Raw genomic sequence first — 18,979 nt, 5'->3', positions numbered from 1 at the left:
AGCCCTGATCTACTAGCCTGGAAAGGTCAGCCAGCCTAAGCCGAAAGCAACCCTAAACTGAGGCAAAAGGTTGTTCTTTTTGTTTTGTTTTGTTTGTGTTTTGTGTGTTGTTTTTTTTTTTTTTTTTTCCTGCAGGAAGATAGCTCTTCACAAGGAGATGAAGAGTGTCACATGTAGCCAGCTGTCATCAGGGTACCCATACCTTAAGTACAGCAGTTTTGACTGCTTTTTCTAAATGTAGTTTTCCACTGTCATATGTGTATTGACACAACCTCATCTATGTAGTAACATAGCCTCCTTTCACTATCAAAGAAAGGTTTGGTGAGGGGGTTGTGTACATCTGACTTGGGTATAAATATTAGCTTAGTGACAAGCAATATCCTCCCCAATGTATAAGACTATGTGAAGATTCTGTATAAGCAGAATCTTCAAACAGTAATGACACCTATCTTGCAGAGCCTCTGGGTTAATCCTCTTTAAAGACACTTTTTGATACTGTCACGTTTTTTCAAAATTTATGGACATAGGAAATCTCTTACTCACTCCATGTTTATATCATTAATGTATTAAGAAATGAGTGACCAATTAGCCTGTAAAACCTGGTTTCACAAAAATCTCTATTTAGCACAGTTCCAGACTTTATTTAAAATTAAAAAAAAAAAAAAAAACAACTAAATGAAGTGCTTTAGTTAGACTCTTTCTGATGACATTCTGCTTCACTTTTCCTTCATTCCATTTTGACTTTGGTCCAGATATTTGATCTTTATAAAATATACTTTCCAACAAAAGAAAATATTGTACATTCTTACCCACAAAGCATCCAGACTGCTCGCTACTTAATCGGTTATGAAAGCAAAGTCTCATAAGTTGGATTGTTTACAGAAGCTGTATTTTACTTATGGTCAGGTGTTGATCTCTCAAGACATTTTCTGAAAGGCCAAGGAATGATCTTGTGTTGTGTATTTCTAATACACAGATAACAATTTAATTCTAAATAAGGAATGCTTTCACCAAAGTTATGATCAGTATGCTACAATATGTACTGGAAAAAAATAAAATTATGAAGCCTGAATATCAATTCTTTATGAGGTAACACATTCAACATAAATCATTCCATTAACCAGTGTCCCTTGGCTGCAGTTTATGGCAATACTGACACAAGTGCAGAGCTTTACAGGAGAGAGGGTGTGCAGAGCATGCAAATAGATAAACGACTCTTACCTGGAGGAAACAGTTTGGCAACAACTTCAGTTTGGATTTTTCTATCAAGTCAGCACTTCAGCAGGGCAATTCAAGTTTGTGACCTCCTGTCACATACCTGAGCTGGAGCCAACACCAATTGGCTGCAAAAGTGTAGAGATCATTTCTCTTATAATCCATCCTGCTATATTTCTTGGGATGAGATTTTGACATATGTCAGGCATAATTTCCTCTTTTGAAAGAGGCAGAATTTCATTTAACTTCCCCCTTGCCTCCTGGGTTTTGTAGAAATATGAGTTTATACAATTTAGACAAATGTTACAGAGTTTTGACTAAAATGACCTATTTTTTTTTGGTCTGGTTCTTCAGGACCAAATATATTTTGTTGCAAATTGTCCCTTGCTTTTTACTAGGGGAATTTTATGCTCAGCATTATCTTTGCAAGTGAGATTAATTGGTGCTTGCCCTTATTACATTCCTTGTATTCAAAGGCGCATTTAAGGACTGAAGAAAAAATCGCTTCTCAATAGAGCTATGTATTAGATTTGACAGTATTTCAAGTGTTCCTTAGTCTGTTTATCAACATGCAGAGCAGTAAAAAACGAAATCTGGAATGCCCACTTAAATGGATTAAAAATTTATTAAAAATAACAGTAACCATTTCATTCAGTTAAAATATTACTGATATCTGAATATGTATATAGTAAACAGAGAAAACTGCCAATAAATTGCAGCTGACATAAACATCAATGACTTTCAAAACCAACTAAATAGAAACATTTATTTATTTCTTTCCTAAGCACTTATTTTTCACATTTATGCCCAATTCCCGGTCTTTTGAGACCTGTTAGCGAAACGCAGCAGGTTTCCTCAACACATTGTACAGTCTTATCTGCATTCAGAAACAAAGTTATTGCTTTACGTGGTATTACTTTTCAGCAGAGAGTGGTAAAACCTGTGGTGCTAAAAGAGTTATAATAGCTCTGTCAGACTAGATTCTATGATGTTTATAGTTATCTTAGTAATGGAGATGACTGAATATTTCGGAATAAAAAATTCAGCTGCAGTTTCTTTATAGTTTGCAAAATATCTTTAATAAGATTCCTTGTATTAAAGAAAGATTCTCAGCTGATACAAATCAGTGTGTTTTTTACTGCAGTCAGTACAGAATGAGGATCTAGACAGTGAAAAGTTCATAAATATTCGTCTTGCTAAGTGTGCAACTTCATTTTGACTGGGTGATAAATCACAGAGCTTATTTTCTTTCATGAAAAGATCGTGTAAGAACTTGGAGAACATGTGTTTCTGAGTACAAAAGGGCATGTTAAAATGTGTTTTAGCAAAAATTGCTGAATACAGCTTTATAATTCTTTTTTTTTAACAACTCTTTGCACCAGTAAAATTCTGAACACATACTGGTATAAGATAACCAAAACATCATGAGAGCACAGAATAGAAAATAAATTCAAATTTGTACAATTTTTTTTATCTGAAAAAAAATCATATTTAAATTCTGATGAACAGTCTATATTTGCACAATTTTACAGGTATAATCTTTGCATTAACTGAACTTTCAAAGTTTTTTGATTGATTAACCGGCTTATTATAGTAATTTTTAGACTTGGGCATTTTAACTGATCTTAGACAAATTAATAGAAAATTGGAAACAATCACTGTGATCTTCTGGTTGGACACCCATAACACTGACCAGAACACTATCTTGATGTTTGAAATAAAGTGTATGTTTAAAAGGACAGAACTCCGCCTTGGTTTACAAGTCATCAATAAGAAAAAGACTATCTCAGCTTTCGACAATTTTGCCAAGTTACTTCAGTTGATCATTGAATTGGCTTTTGAAAATGACATATTTTCTATTTCTTATATTCCAGTATGTGTCTGGGAGATAATGACCTGTGCAACTGCCTCATTTTTCACTTGACATAGGAAAAATCCCACCCAAGAGAGGTAAATAGAGAATCTGAGACTTCCGATTCAGATAGGATAAAGATCTCAAAGTTCACATTCATATCTGAATTATCCATAGTGATCAGCACAGTCCCTTACATGGGGTTTTGGCTTGTGCCATGTCATGATTACTGAGATGTTGGCCAAGGCTGCTGCAAGGGATGGCACAAGGTGTGGGTCATTCCTAGTGACAGTCTAGTGTCCTGGGAAGGGATAATGCTTGGGTATATAAGTGGGAAACCTGCTACATCCTCCAACCTGAAGACTGGTGAGTAGGCCCATTGCCATTTTATTTGCTAGCACAGAAGCAGACTTTATGAATGCTTAACAAGAAGACAGCGTGCCGTACAAAGGCTACAGTCTAAAAGACTATAAAGTCTATCAGGTAGACACAGAGAGGACTGTGAGATAACAGTGAAAGAGAGATAGCAGTTGTCAGTGATCTCAGCTCCCTGTCTCCACTGAAAACATTGCAGGAGCAATGATTTTTGGTATGTCTACACGTTATAGATACAGTCATTAAAACTATTGTAAATTATAGCATACAAGGATATCCCTCATCCACAGATATCCAAATACTGGTTAAAGAGTTGTTTTTGCTTACAAATAACATCTGTGTACTAAAACATACAATCATGTGGTAGAATCATCTGGTTAATCGTTATTTGCTGATGACTACTTCTCTGAGATACAGGAGGAGCCAGACAGCAGGAAAATACTCTCCTACGCCTGCATGCACACTCCATGATCAAAACTCTACTCATGCCTAAGTGACTCACAGTCTGAATGTAGCTCAGATCCTTGTTTTTGTACTATGTGACATAGAGGAAGTCCTTAAAATGGCATCTGCCTGCCTTTTAGTCACTGAAAGATCAGATGCGATTTTACAGGATGAACCAGCCATGTGCAAATTTGGGGAAATGTTGTCCCACCACATCCTACTCTTCCTCAGCAGCAGTCATAATGACAAAGAAATAGAGGAACTTCACTGTTCACAAAGTGGAGGAGATTGCAGATCTCTTATGTGAAGGCACAGGATGAACAGTCCTTCTCCCACATATGGTCACATCTTGTAGTGTCCTTCCTTTGGTAAGAAATGGAGGACAAACTAGTACATATACTGTGAAAGAATTCATAAAGCTTATATGAATTCAATTTAGTGAAGATTAGTTACATTCTTCAAAGGAGAAGAGGGTGATGATTTTTATTCCAGAAATATTTTGCTTTTTCTCATTGAGAACTTGGCTGTTCTGGAGACTGTTTTACCAGAGTGTTATAAGACCCTGCATATTAGGATTAATAATTAAAGTACTAATATATTTTTAACTATAAAATTGCAAATGCAGCCTTAATGCAGTTGCACAGAACCTACTTCGCATGCCTGCTGTGAAAAGGGACCTATGAAATTTTCATGAATGTTTTATATTGCAGATAGGCAGAATCATTCAGTGCTTAATGCTGCTTAATTTTAGCATTGCAAACAGTTTTCTAAGGAGGCAAGCTGTGCTGCCAAATATATACGAAGTGTCACCCATCCCACCAAAAATAAGCCTTCTGATGATTACAAGATTATACTGCATATAACATGCACACAAGCAAAAACACACACTGACACACTCCCCCATCTCTATCTAAATATACTTACAGACCCTCACACAGAGTAAGCAGCAAAGCATGATGCTCATCCTTTAAATGGGTAATAATTTCAGCCTCACTGAGTTACCGTTTTCCCTCCAATATGTACCTATCTGAATACACGGTAAAAATAAGATGGACTGTGAAAGAGAGTTCTGTCATTTTAATCACTGTTACCGTTTTAGTCACATTTCGGCATTATGCTGAGAAGAAGAAACTAGGAAGAATGGGAGGTAATGAGCAGAAAAGAAATGCTTCTCTCATGACATGCGGCACACCTTATCAGCATGTTCTCATCTAAGCAGAAACCGTATATCTCTTTCAACACGTTCTATGTTGTCCTTCATAGACATATGCTAGAAATGAGGGGAAAAATTCACAGAGAAAAAAATGCACATAACCTCAGATCATGCTTTTGTTGTTTCTTATTTTTCAAAGTGTTGGGTGTGTTTGTTAATGATTGTGTGTGTCACTGTGTCACATAAGATTGCTCCTGCTTCCTGCCTGGAAGAATACAACTTTTCCAATCAGAAAAGGGGTAAGAGGAAACCCCTGAGACTTCAACTTTGTAGAGGATTAGTCAGGAGACAATCAGTCAGTAGGTGACCAAAACCTGAGTAATCTAAGAGCATTTTTTTTTTTAAAGGGATTTATTAACTCCAAGACATCATTCCTAGGTAGTCAGACTGTTATGACACTTAGAGGCTCAAATGGGAAATCTCAACAAGTTCTCTCATCAGATAAGTATTTGAAGACCAGCTCTAAAAAGGCCACAAGTAGATTCCTATCTAATTCAGTGTGCCAAGGCTCTGCCCAGAAATTATTTTTCCAAGCCTTATCTTAAAAGCAGACAGTCTCATTCTTGACCTATGACAGAAGGAGCAGTCTCTCCCTAATTGTTGTTTTGTTATTTGAGTATTTTGGTTTAAACAAATGCAGAAAAGAAAAAAAAAAAAAAAAAGATAGCAGGTTCATTTATTTTTTCCAGAATGTCTCACGTAATTTTTCACACCCATCTTTTTTCCAATCACCGAGTGAGAAAACATTTGAGACATCCACATGAGAGAGTTCACAGAGTCTCCATACAACCCACAACAGAGTCACAGTCTGCAGGGGGACACTCTCTGACCCACTTGAAAGCAGCTGCAGAACTGAATAATTTCTTTGCTTTTAAAACTGGTAAAACTTACTGCTCTGTACAAGAGCAAAGCACAGTCACTTTTTTTCATAATTAACTTCTCAGGAAGTGTTTGTTCTTCAGGATTCTTACTCCTCAAGGCTTGCTTTTGTGGTTATCATCTTCATTGTTTTCTCAGACAAAAATTCTTCTGATTTAGGATCAACCAGTACTCTTTTTTTAAGATTTTTATTTTTAAAACAGGAAGATAAAATTATTTTGACATAGAGAATGGGGTGTGTAACTTTCCTGAAAGAATTATATTTTATGGCTCTAGACTACCTGAGGATTACATAATTATATTAGTTAATTCGATTAATTTAAGTGATTATGTTGTTCATTTATTTCCCTTTTAATTTACACTGAATTCTTCCCAGTGCAATATATCTGTGCAAGGTTAAGGAATTACTTACTATCCTTTAGACATTTAAAACTAAATATTGTTTTTGTTGAGCCTTCTGCTAATGGATGTATTTAAATACATGATATTATGACTTCACTGCTGTGAAGAGGCATTACATTCCCATTACCAACAATTATCTCACCTTACCTTTATCCATGCACTGTTATGAATTGATACTAATACGCTATTCAAGAAAATAATATGATGTGTTACCAATGCATCCAGAAAATATTAGTTTATTAAATTAGTTTATTAAATGAATACAAGTTCCAGCATCTTTGATCTTTTGTAATGATGTCCCGCTTCTCTTGTAGACAAAAAATATATAAGTTGATATTAATCAGAGTAGAATGATTTGGAATACCTATTGCTTGACAAGCTTTGAGAATAATTTTCACTGGTCAGAACAATATGCAATTAGAGCTCAACTGTCTTTGAAAATGTGAGGTAGCGATGTTCATGGGCCTAGCTCACCTCAGTCAAAATATTACTTGAAAATGTTCTTTCCCAAATCTTGGGGCTGTATAATGAAACGAGATAAAGCACAGAAGGACTTCCTTTTCAGTTAGCATATATATTCTACACCAAGAACTGGACTTCCTGGTAGATCATGTAATACTTGCATATGGAGTCACTATTGAACATGAAAAACTCTGAAGAATTTAATAGACATTATACTAATAGCAGTCTTGGGTTTATTAGATTTATACTGCCCTACCCCCCACACCCCCACCATTATCTTCCCTCTAGCAATCCATACAAAATTGGCTCTCTCAGAGCACTGTAGCTGCTCTCAGCCTCCTTCCCAGCTAATGAAACTTCATACTGCTTTGCAGCAACTCGAAGTGTGTGTTTTTGCCCCATGCATGCAGACTTGAACCACCACACGTATGTCTCAACTATGCATGATTTGCCATGGGGTTTGGGCCTTCTGCTGTGGGATATAACCTGAAAATGGGATAAGGAAGGGAGAATAGCTCAGCTCAGCCTGTTCCTGTTCAGATTGCATGCAATCCTGGCCACTCGGACTCAGTCTTTGTTCTCAATAAATGTGTGTTAGAACACTATAAAACATCCTATGTTCTAAAAAAACCCATAGAAGATGGAGGACATCAAGCATATGAGAAAAATGAAGCTAAGCGGGGAGAGTGTTTGTAATTTTACTTGTTTTTACAGTCATAGCCCCAAATAAAAACTCAGCAAATATTTTCAATATTGTTTTTGAAACTCCAGAAGTAAAATCTCATCTGATTCTTCATGATGAACAGTTTAAAATGTCTTGTGATACATAGCACAGTGTAAATACTGTACTAGATGCAGACAAATGGCATGGTTCCCACTGAAGTATGCATTGATTTTCAAATGATAAATCCATGGTTGCTTATCATCAAGGAGAAAACATTGGATCTTTATCCATTATCTGCAGAATTTTTCAGCAGTCTTCAGTGAAATACAGAAGACCACTGTAGTCCTTCCTACAACGGCCTTATGTCTAGCCATCATTGGATTAAAAAATGTCTCCTTGTTAAAAATTAGCTAGCATTATCCTATATTTCATGATTGTCTCCACATATCTGAAAAGTCTTTTCTAATGGGAACTTCTAATGGAGAGCTAAAGTGCTGTGCTAATTTGATTTTTGTCCTGGCTGCCACCACGTGGTCTGGCCTAGCCAATAATAAAGTAATTGATTTTACATTACTTTTCAGTGGCTTAAGAAGCTGCAATTAATCTCCTTACAGTTTTGTTAAATACAAATCCCATAAAGATATCTAATATGCTTATGAGAGCAAAACACCAGGCAAATGGCTTAGGATCTGAACCATACTGCTAAGTGTACCCCTGTGTTTAGCTTTTACTGATGAGCTTACAGATGGGAGTGGTGAAATAGTAAAAACTGAATTCTATGGTCTTACAATCATGTCTTCCACAAATATTATAAAACATAAATACAACAGAGAAACATTTTAATTTTGACTGATGCTCAAGACTTTGTGTGTAAAGAAGATGGCCAGTTGAAGAAAATGAGTGTTTCTTCTGGCCTAGTGTCATCTTGGCAGCAGATTCAAAGCATTTGAATTGAAAAACAGGGGCTTCTAGTTACTATTGATACTGACAGCTCTGCAGACACCTCTGAATATACAGCAGCCAAATGGCTCAAACTTGGAGGTGAAAAGAAAGAAGACATTAATAGAAATGCAGCCTGTCTCTTACTTGCTAAATTTCAAGACAGTAACAGGGAAAGAAAATTTTCTTGCTGACCTAATATACCATTTTACCAAAGGCAAAAGAAATCTCTAGCCAGAGGAACATAAGACACACTATGTGATTATTAGCTACTGAAACATTTGCTTTTTTATCATAAAGATTGCACAGAGAATGTAAAATTAACATGTATACACTTTTATATTTTCTAAGCTTTCTAGCAGTGAACCTTTAAATAGCATCAGTAACAAAATAAAGTGAAAGATTTGACAGGAACACAGAGTAGTCTCAATGTTGAATAAAGATTTGGCTCCTTCAAGTGTGGATTAAAGTGAGCTTGAAATGAAATAAACAGAACAGCTTCAGAAGTTTAGAGCTGAAGGGAAGTCATCTATCAAAATGGAGGAATGTTTGATCTCATGTATAGTAGTTTAACTCACAAACTTAATTGCTAAAAACTTTTATCTCTGTACTCACTGCAAATTCTAATAATAGAAGCCGCGTCCTGAAGAAATTCAATACACCAAGTAATTGTGAGCATCAGTCTTATGAAATGTGTGAAAAATAGACACATTGGACACTCAGATACATTTTGTTTCTGTCTGTGCTTGATGAGAATGGAAAAAAAGTGCCAGAACAACATTTACATAAAATGGTTCAGCTATTTAACAATCTTTTATATGATTTTCCATTCTTAAAGAAAATGTTTAAATGTGCGCTTCTTAATGTATGTTGACTGGCAACTGAATGTTCATGGGAACCTTTCTGTCTTTCTTTCACTTTGTTCTAGACACTCCAGTCTTATTAATCAATTGAGATTCTTGTTATGCTTATTGGATATTGTGTTTTCCACAGTATTCAGATGCATTGAGAAATACAGTCTGCCCCAAATGGCTTGTTTTACAATAATATTAAGTTGGCATCAGTTCAGAAATAATGAGATGACTGGTTATGTTCATCCTTTTGATCTAAATTATTTTAAATGCATAGTTTCATGAATAAATAGTCTTCAATAACAGATCTGATCATTTTAGCAGCTTGTCTTTTTCCTCTTCCTTTCAGTCATTCTAATGTATAATGTGTGAACAGTGTATTCTTCTTTCAGGTAACCAAAAAAAAAATAGTTCTTTCAATACTCCCAAGGTAGAATTAATACTCCACAGTGTAGAATTAAAAATGTCATCTCCTTGGAGAACACAGTTATCATTTCTATGATACTTCAAGGTTAATTCCTGCTACTTAAAGGAGATTACACTCTGACAATGATGCATCTTGACCTCTAATGCATCTCAAAATGTGGTGGCTTACAGAGAACACAGACTTTTAACAAATATGTAAGTTAATGACAGTATCAACATACGTTAGATCTGGGGTACCTGTCCTTCTTCTCCAGAACATGTGATGAGATGCAGAAGCATGGAAATGAGTCATTTTTTATACAGCACAAACCTATAGAGTGATAAAGGCATAGAAGAAACTGAAGGGTACACTGACAAAGAAGGAACGTCTCTCATAAAATAATATTGAAATAACTTGTAACACTTTTTCATAGGATTTCTTCATATTCAGATTAGAGCAAAACACAAGGCTCATCTACAACAATTTCTCATTTGAATTTTAATTGTTGCATAAGAATTTTTTATAGAAATGTTTTAAATTTTCCCAAATTTAGTACAGGTGTTTTGTGTTGGGCTTTATCTGTTTTTTGTTTTGTTTTGTTTTTTTAATGGTTGCTACAGACTGGATGTTTTCAGACTTGAAAACCTTGATTGGAAGATCAGTCATATTGTAGAGTAAAATTTGCCTTGGTAAAACACACAGCCTTTCACTTTATTGAATTGTTCTCGTTTTAGTGTCTGCAGACTTCATGGAAGTGAAGAAGGAAAGCTTTAATCCCATGCATTTTCATGAGTCACTATATTAACTCTCCACATTGAACAACTGACCCTCAAAATCCCTGAGACAACAGCCATCAATGTTAAAGACATGATTTTTTTAATATAGTATGCATTGTACATGATAACCATATTTTTTTAGGTAGATTCCAAAAGAATTCAAATAGAATAAAAAGCCTACATAAAGAAGATATTCCATGTTTATTAAAAATATATATGGTTAATCACAGACCATATAAATGTTCATGTTTAGAAGATACTTCGAAATCTGAAGTCCCTGTAGATACTGCTTCTCCCAGATAGTCTTCACTTTTTATCAGTCCTACTTTGGTGTAATTAGTAGCTATTTTAATATCTCATTTAGTGCTTGTCTCTACCTTTTTTAGGAGGTGTTTCTGAATTCTTTACCCGTGAAGTAGGCTTTCAGAATCTTAGACTACAATTTCCTAGTATACCTTTTCAGGAACAGAGGCACATGTCTTCTTATAGGAAAGAACAATTTTATTCTCGTGGAGAATGTGATTAGTTTCAAAGGTAGATGCCAAAAACAGTTTGGGGTTTTTTTCTCTTTTATCAAATACTTTTTAGCTGAAGAACCACTTGTTTTCAGCATAAATGTTCCAACCAGCTGTCACCAGTGCACACAAGAACATTACCACCTTAAAGCCTGTCAGTTCAATTTTGCACTCATCTCCTTCACTTGCTATCTTATGAAAGTCTCATTACTCTTCCCACTCTTGTAGGTCAAGTCCTAGATCAACACACCAAAAAAGAAGTATTACAGTTTACAGAAGGTAAAATGCCCAAAGAGTTTTAATTTAAAATTGTATCTAGTGATGATGCAATATCATCACACCATAGAAAGCTATTGTATAGGCAGTTTTAATGCAGTCGTGAGTTAACCCACGGTAGTGTTGATCAACTGAAAGAACATCTATGCCCAGGAAAGAAAGGGATGAAAGCAATGATGTCTGCAGTGACTCACATATCTATGCAAGTTCTCATTTGATATATAGTCAAGTGCCTCTAGCAAACTTTCTGGAAAACAACAAGGTTAACTATGAATATCACTGGTGTTTTTTTCCTTTGTGTTGCTTAGGAGGGAAAAGTCAGTTTTGTTACTGCTATTAAACTAGCACTAACAGAGGTCTCCGTGTTAGAGAGTTTGTACTTTAGTTTATTACATGTTTAATAAATTTGGAAATTTTAATATATTCCTACTACTGTAACAAAAGTTATACCCAGTTAATCAAGTTAGCAATACTGTATAACATGTCTTTCATGAAGGCTTATGCCAATAAAACAATACTTTGAAAGAGGAATCTGCTTTCAATGACAAAAAGCATCTTTAAGCTTTCTTAATTATAGAATCAGGTGCTATGCCAATAAGAAGCACACAAATAGAAAATTAACATATCAGACTAAGCTAGTTATTGGAGTACTCACAAGTACTCCAGTATAGCAGTATAATCTTTGTCAAATCCTTCATAACTTGTACAGAAATTAGTGAAATCCTGTCAAAGGATGGTAGCAGTATCTCACATTCTTACTGTCTGGAAACGTTGCCTGAAAAGTTTAATGTTAAAAATGATTGTTCCTTAATAATAAAGGAAGGTTGAACATTAGTAATTTCAACAACTATAGTATTAAGAGTTGCTAAAAGCAAATAATAAAGTATAGTAACTGGTTGAAATTCAGGCAGGTGTCTGTCATCTAAGCTTATTCTGTAACCCAAATTTTTCATTAGCAGAAAAATGAAATAAGAATACCAACACATTTTGTGTGGGACTTAAAAGCATTAACACTTCTGGACTGCACACACACACACACACAAAATCTTACTTAGGTATCATATCTTGTCTCAGTTTGCATTGGTCAGTCACTATGAATACGAAAGCAGCTCTGACACCACATATAGTAATTTTTCCTAGGCACTTGATTTTTAAAAAGGTAAGCTGCAAAGATCATGTTAAGTAGTTTGTCACCATAATTAGAAATACAAAACCACTGCTAGAAATGTATGATCTTTTTGTCACACTGCTTTCAGTGTGCATCTCAAGAAACTAGAGCCAGAAATAGCTAATCAGAATGAGAAGTATAAACAGGTGACTCGTGTATCCTCTTGCTAGAGATCCTAGCTGTGATGGTCTTACCAGTTTCTAAAGGACTGGCTTCTCTATTAGTTAAGGAAATAAGGAAATTGTGTTACAGCTTCTTGAGAAATACAGATTTGACTGATGGAAAAGAGAGCATACCGATAAAGAAGCTTCCTAGTGATCCAAGAGAGAGAGAATAACTCTTCACTGTCACTGCAGATGAGTTTACGTATCAGCTCCATGAAAGTTATAGAACATCAAACATGCAGTAAGTGACACAAAAAGAAGCAGATTCATCATTTCAGAGAGCCATGTACAATGGATAAACTAACTGTGCAAACCAATAGCCTTAAGAATGGCAAAGTAAAAATTGGTCTTGAAAACACCTGAGCTGAACTGAAAAATCGTTGGGCTGATCATTTAATAAATGTTCAACTACGTAGAAAATCCCTGAGCACTTCTGCAACCAAGTAAATATATATTGCAGTGGACGGATTTCAGGCCTACACCTTATGCAGTCTTCTGCACGACTTGAACAAATGCCTCCTCTTACATTGCTGATCACCATTTGTTGAAGAGCATGTTTGTCAAAGAAACTGAGCTCCACTCAGGAAAGTAATTTGCTGGTCAGATCTGGATATCACTCAGCGTATCAATAAAGGCCTTGACAAAGTCTCACGTGCATGTTTGTATAATAGATCAGTGAAGGCTTCCTATCAAAAGATAAAACTCTAATGGTGGTGACAATTAATAACTTGTCAACAGCAGAGCTAATTTATGTCAATACTGTTCAACGTTTGCAAGGATAATTAGTCCATCCATTCCAGCTCACATTTTAATATACAATGTAAGTAGAAACAAAGGATTTCTACCAGTTAAAAACACATTAATATCTGTATGTTCCAGGCTATAGATTACTGTATCATAAACTAAATATACTGTGAGCTGACTAAAGCATGATTTCATCTCTCTAGTCAACAGGTGAATAAGAAAATAATAATTATGGGTTCAGTAGAGGTAGCATTTTTTTAAACACACTATCTTCTCTCTTCCACTTCCATTCTGGTATCTTATAGTTCACAGGATATAAATCCTCTCTCCCATGCTCTTTCTGACAGCAAGATAAACAGTTTAATGTCTCTTCCCATTTGACACAGTATTTTGCTTCACAAGGTACCAGCTACCTTGTCTCATAGTCTAAACAATTAACATATTTTATTAAGCCAAGAGCAATTTTTTCAGTCTGTATTTAGCTTTGAAGTATGCTGGCTCCACTTACAGAAAGTTTTTGATTATTTTAAAGTTTATCTATATTTTTCAGCTCTGCTAGTTACCCTAATGAATATTTTTTTTCTCTCTTTCTACGAAGTCTGACTTGCATCATGTAAACATATCATGTTATTTGGAGCTAGCTCAGAGTATTTCTTAATATAACTAGCACAGTGAGGTCACCCTGCGTGAGTGGTGACAGCTGGATCCAGATATTTGAAGGTTCTCATTGCTTTCCAAATTAGCCCAAAAGACAGAAAGATTTCATATGTGTCTTGATAGACAGCAGAAGACATTTCAGAAGATCTCCCTCAACAGATAGCATTCCTGTCAAGACATGACTACTAGAACAGACACTTCAGTACCTCTTACTGTAATTTCCAAAGAGAAATACAACTACAACAGGAATGAAGGCCTACTAAATAGAGCTGATAGGATCAGGAAGGGATCTGGTTATGCTCCTTTATACAGAAATTAGAGATAAGAGCTCCTTAAAATTAGTGTCTATGAAAAGCAGTGTTTAATGTTTTTACTAAAACTATCGATCAGAGAGCCTTGTTTACAAGAGAAACTGAGGGCCCTTGTAGCAAAAGCTTAATCAAGACAGATAGAAGGGGTAAGAAATTAATTTGCAAAGAAGGAAAGGTTTCGAGACTTTCGAGAAAGCTAACAAAGTGAATATGCAGTCTGGCTCCCTGTACTGCTTTCTTCCTCCTGTGATGATAAAAATAGTATCTTAGCATGTGTAATCTATACTGTTCATATTGATATGCACCTAATGTTTGGCTGCTTATCTGAAGAGATCATTTATTTTGACCTTCCCAAGCAAACTGTTAGCAGTAGTGTCAGCTACAGCTAGTGTCAACTACAGCTTGTGTCAGCTTTAAAGAGCTGCAGGCTGTTTGAAGAGCTACCCTGCTGTAATAAGCTTCTGATAAAGCCCTCCAACCAAAGTCTGAAAAAAATACCATATTATTGGTGATGTAACCAGTATTGTCTGAAAAAGTTTTTTTTTGTGTTCTAGACTTACAGAGTTTTTTTCCTATGTTCCTCAAATTCCAACTTATTTTTAATGAGAGGATATTAAAAAAAAAAAGAAAAGTTTCTCTGAAAAAGAAGAAAACAAAAAAAGTGTCAGCATAGCTTGCTGTCTAGATCAAGTTGGAATGTTTATTTAGAGAACCACTTAACAAGTTTCCACCCATGCAACTTGCCAAATTCGACGGTTTGAACGTTCGAGAAAGAAAATATAAATACTGCAACAATTATTGTATATTAAAACCTCCTGATTTTTATGAGATTTTGACGTTCTGAGTCAGAGATTTTTGAAAGCTTTGCATTGGTACAGCTGTAGTTTTCCTTTGAAGTACTATGAAGATGGTTCCTGTGGTCCAGCTGGTGAAAGAGGTTATGATAGCTTTCATTAGAAAAGAAAGTGTTTTTTCCTCAAATTGGAGTCCTGTAAAACCACACAGTAAGTAGTTGAGCTTGGCCCTGATATTGAAATCTTAATGCCATTTACAACCACTAGAGGAAGAAAAAGAATGCTTTCTTATGAGGAAACCAACTCCTAATCAGGTGTGATGCCTCATTGTCTGTCATAAAACATGCTTTTGCAAACTCAAACTTATTAGTTTAATGCCAGAAAGACCTGTACAATTACGTCAAACTTGTAGGCAAAGTCTGGAATGAGACATACAGTTAACCACTTTCAGCGAAGGTTATAAATAGCACAAACTTCCACCACAGTCTAATATTTAGACCACAGCCTACTTCATGAAAAAAAAAAAAAAAGTAGTTGAAGAGTTTTATAGAAATGTTCTACTATTTATTTGAATGCTTTAAAGGAAGGCATGTTAATAGCATGAAGGAAAGAAACAGGATGAGGCCTTATGTTTTATATTATAGTGGATGTCAGACAAGATTATTTCAATGATTTTGCTGGCCTTAAAAACTTATGAACCTATGGGTCACTCTTATATATGTGCAACACTTTAATTGGCTAGTTTATAAAAGATTTATCCTAATTTACAGTCAATCTCAATTTTGGGGGAAAAACAGACATAGATCCTCATGCTCTTAATCTTGTTCATGCATGTTGAAAAGATCTCCTTTTCTCTTTTATTTTAGTCTACTTTATTTCAAATTTGCTGATAAATATAAGGTTGTATGGAACTTTTCTTTCAGAATTAGTACTTTAGAAATTAAATGAATATTGTATTAATCCATATTAATCACTGTAATAACAGATTCTTTGCATTACCAAACAATGCTCAAATGTGAATGTAACAGATTATCTGTTGATTTTAATAAATTCAGAAATATACATTTCAGTGATCTGAACATACACTACAGCATTTGAAAACCTCCTCTACTGTGTTTTCCTTGTCCATACATTTAATTTTGAGATTAAGATTCCAAGTCTTAAAACTTTAGCTTAGTAAAAGAAAGATATCAGAGTCCACACTTAGGCTGAAATAAAAAATTCACTTTCAATGCTTATTCAAAACATCCTGAGATACAAATTTTGTGTTATGGAGTCTTCTGATATCTGTTTAAAGAAGCCATTACCTTTGTTGAAAAGTGTTTTTATACTTAAAGCATCATGGGCATGTCTCCTTGAACTCATCTTCACACAATTTCTTACATATGGTTTTAACTCTCTACAGCTAGCTGGTATCCACTAAACTGAGCATGTGTTTAAAAGCATGGCCTTTTTTTTTTTTTTTTACAATTCCATACATGAGTTAAAATTATATAACTTCAATATATTCCCAAATGATATTTTCGTCTAATTCAATATGAATGTAATCCACATTGGAAACTGAAGCTGAAATAGAGAAACTGGTCATCTCTAGCTATTGGTGCAAGGTAGGAAACAGCTCCTATCTTATCTTCATCTGAGTTCTAACATAGAAGAGCCTTACTTAGGTTTGAACATGGACACAGAGATGTGCACAAGACCTGCATATTCATCCCTTGCCTACTCAGGACTCAGATGGCTTCTGCTTTCAAAAATTACATCTCACTATTTTGAAAAGGAAACATTTACAGAGTGATAAGTCTGCAGCTACCATTCAAGGCACACCCTGGTTCCACCTCCAGCACTTCCTTGTACCTTTGAAGCAATAAACTTTGGGCAAACATTGTTTGCTAGAAGTAGTGTACCTTGCACATAGTCTGCTGTGAGACTCTCGTCTTAACTGACTCTCTATTACTTCCTTGTTTAATTTGTTTTTGTTGCTGTAGGTCTTGTTTCTACCCTCTTTCTGACTTCATTGTGTTGCGTGACAACATCCTGGTCCTCACTAGATCTTGCAAGGAACCAAATGAGTGACTCAACCCAATCTCTCCTTTATGCCTCTTCATCCCACTCTCCTACAACAGGTCAAAGTCATTACAGTACAAATCTTAGCCCTATCTGTTCAGATGGAGTGCTTGTCACATAATACTCTATAAATGTCTCTTGATTTCAGCCCCTAAAACTGCTGTGAGTATAATGCCAACTCTTTACAATCTCGTTTATATTGTAGTTTGGACTATTGTCTTTTGCAATTGGTTTATAAGGGACTTTATTTGTTATACCAAGATTGGTGTATTTGTGCAGTGTTCTCAGCTTTTTGGTTCCTTTGATGCTGACATTTCAGATTGGCTCTATCTGGCTGTGCCTGTTCCCTGCCTGTTGTTATTCTGCTGGAGTGGAGTATTTGAAGTGCACCCAAAATCTGTGATGAGGTATTTGGAGATGTGTTTTGCAAGGTAACACATGCTGACATGCTCTGCTAAGACAGTCAGTTATTGTCGACTGCAGCAAATGATTAAACATCAAGGTGTCTTACATTGGGTACCCACAAAGCAACATGGTGACAGACTAGGTTAAAGTGATAATTAAAAGACAGACCTCAAAAGCAAACGGAAAGGCCAAGTATTGTCTTCCAGGAGCTAGATAGTACCTGCTCAAGACATCCTTTCCATGAAACAAAAATCTCTTGCTGCCCTTTAGAGAAATCAGTGTAGCACATAGGAAAGTATGAGAGAGCAAAGTTAAGTCAGTGCAGGTTTTGGTCCATATGGGTCAATGGGAGCAAGAACTGAACTGCACAGGCTTGGGGTCAGCCTCCCCCACCCATGGGCTGAACAAATAAACTTGGAAAATATGTACTCAGCTGCAGTGACATGTGGTCAGGGGAGAAGTAGTAAGCATGGAGGAGAAGTGAAGAAAGGTGTCAAGAGGTCAGGAAGCTTCAGGGAAGACGAATGAGGGCATGCCTCCTCTTTCTTTCCCACTCTCTTCACTCCTGGAAACTCCTCGTCTCTTCCTCCATGTTCCTGTCTTGGTCGCTGTTTCCCACTTCCTTTTCCCTTTGGTGTGATAGCCCACCCTTAATACCAATGTTTCACATCCTGGTATTCCTACTCTCTTCTCAAGTTCCTAATAACTGGCAGATAACTGGAAAAGGTCCTGCTCCTAGTGAGAGGGAAACAGTGAATCTTGGGCCCAGGCCAGGGAAGACAGCCAGAAGAGAGTCTCAGAGGAAGATCTATTGTTGCTGGTAAATTCCTCCGTCCCCTTTTTCCAGTCTTCCCTCCTGTCTTTGGCAGCAGCAACAGGAACTCAACTGCAAAGATGAGGTGGGGATTTACTGATCACCCTGGAAAGGCACATTTTTCTTTCCTCAGGCATACTCAGAGCAGGCAGTTTGCCATCCCTTGTTGGCTGCAACATTTTTTGCATCCTGTCTCACTCTGGGATTTCATGAAGTTGTATATCTACCTTGTATTTTTTGTGGTAGTCTGTACACATGTCACACTATTTCATGTTATTCCATTTTGGGATCATGCCTCATCAGTGCCCTTGAACTCCCAGAGATGCCTCTGTGCCCTGCTGTCATTATTGTTGTAATCCCAGTACAGCTTCTGCAAAGCAAAAGGGAAGCAGGATGCCAGGAAACCTTTGCATTTCTTATAAACAGGCAGGAAAACACATATGCATAGCAACAGTGACAAGCCTGCAAGAACTATCTGTGCATACAGTTTGAGGTGCTGATGACAGATCAACTTGAAGGTCTTGAAGGTGAAGGGTACTACGGGAGTGGAAAGGCAAGATTTTGTTTACAGTAACGGTAATAAATTATC

This window comes from Patagioenas fasciata, chromosome 3 (genome assembly GCF_037038585.1).
Source record: "Patagioenas fasciata isolate bPatFas1 chromosome 3, bPatFas1.hap1, whole genome shotgun sequence".
NCBI classification, from domain to species: Eukaryota; Metazoa; Chordata; class Aves; order Columbiformes; family Columbidae; genus Patagioenas; species Patagioenas fasciata.
The sequence above is the reverse complement of the archived record's forward strand: the minus strand, read 5'-3'. Positions refer to the sequence as shown.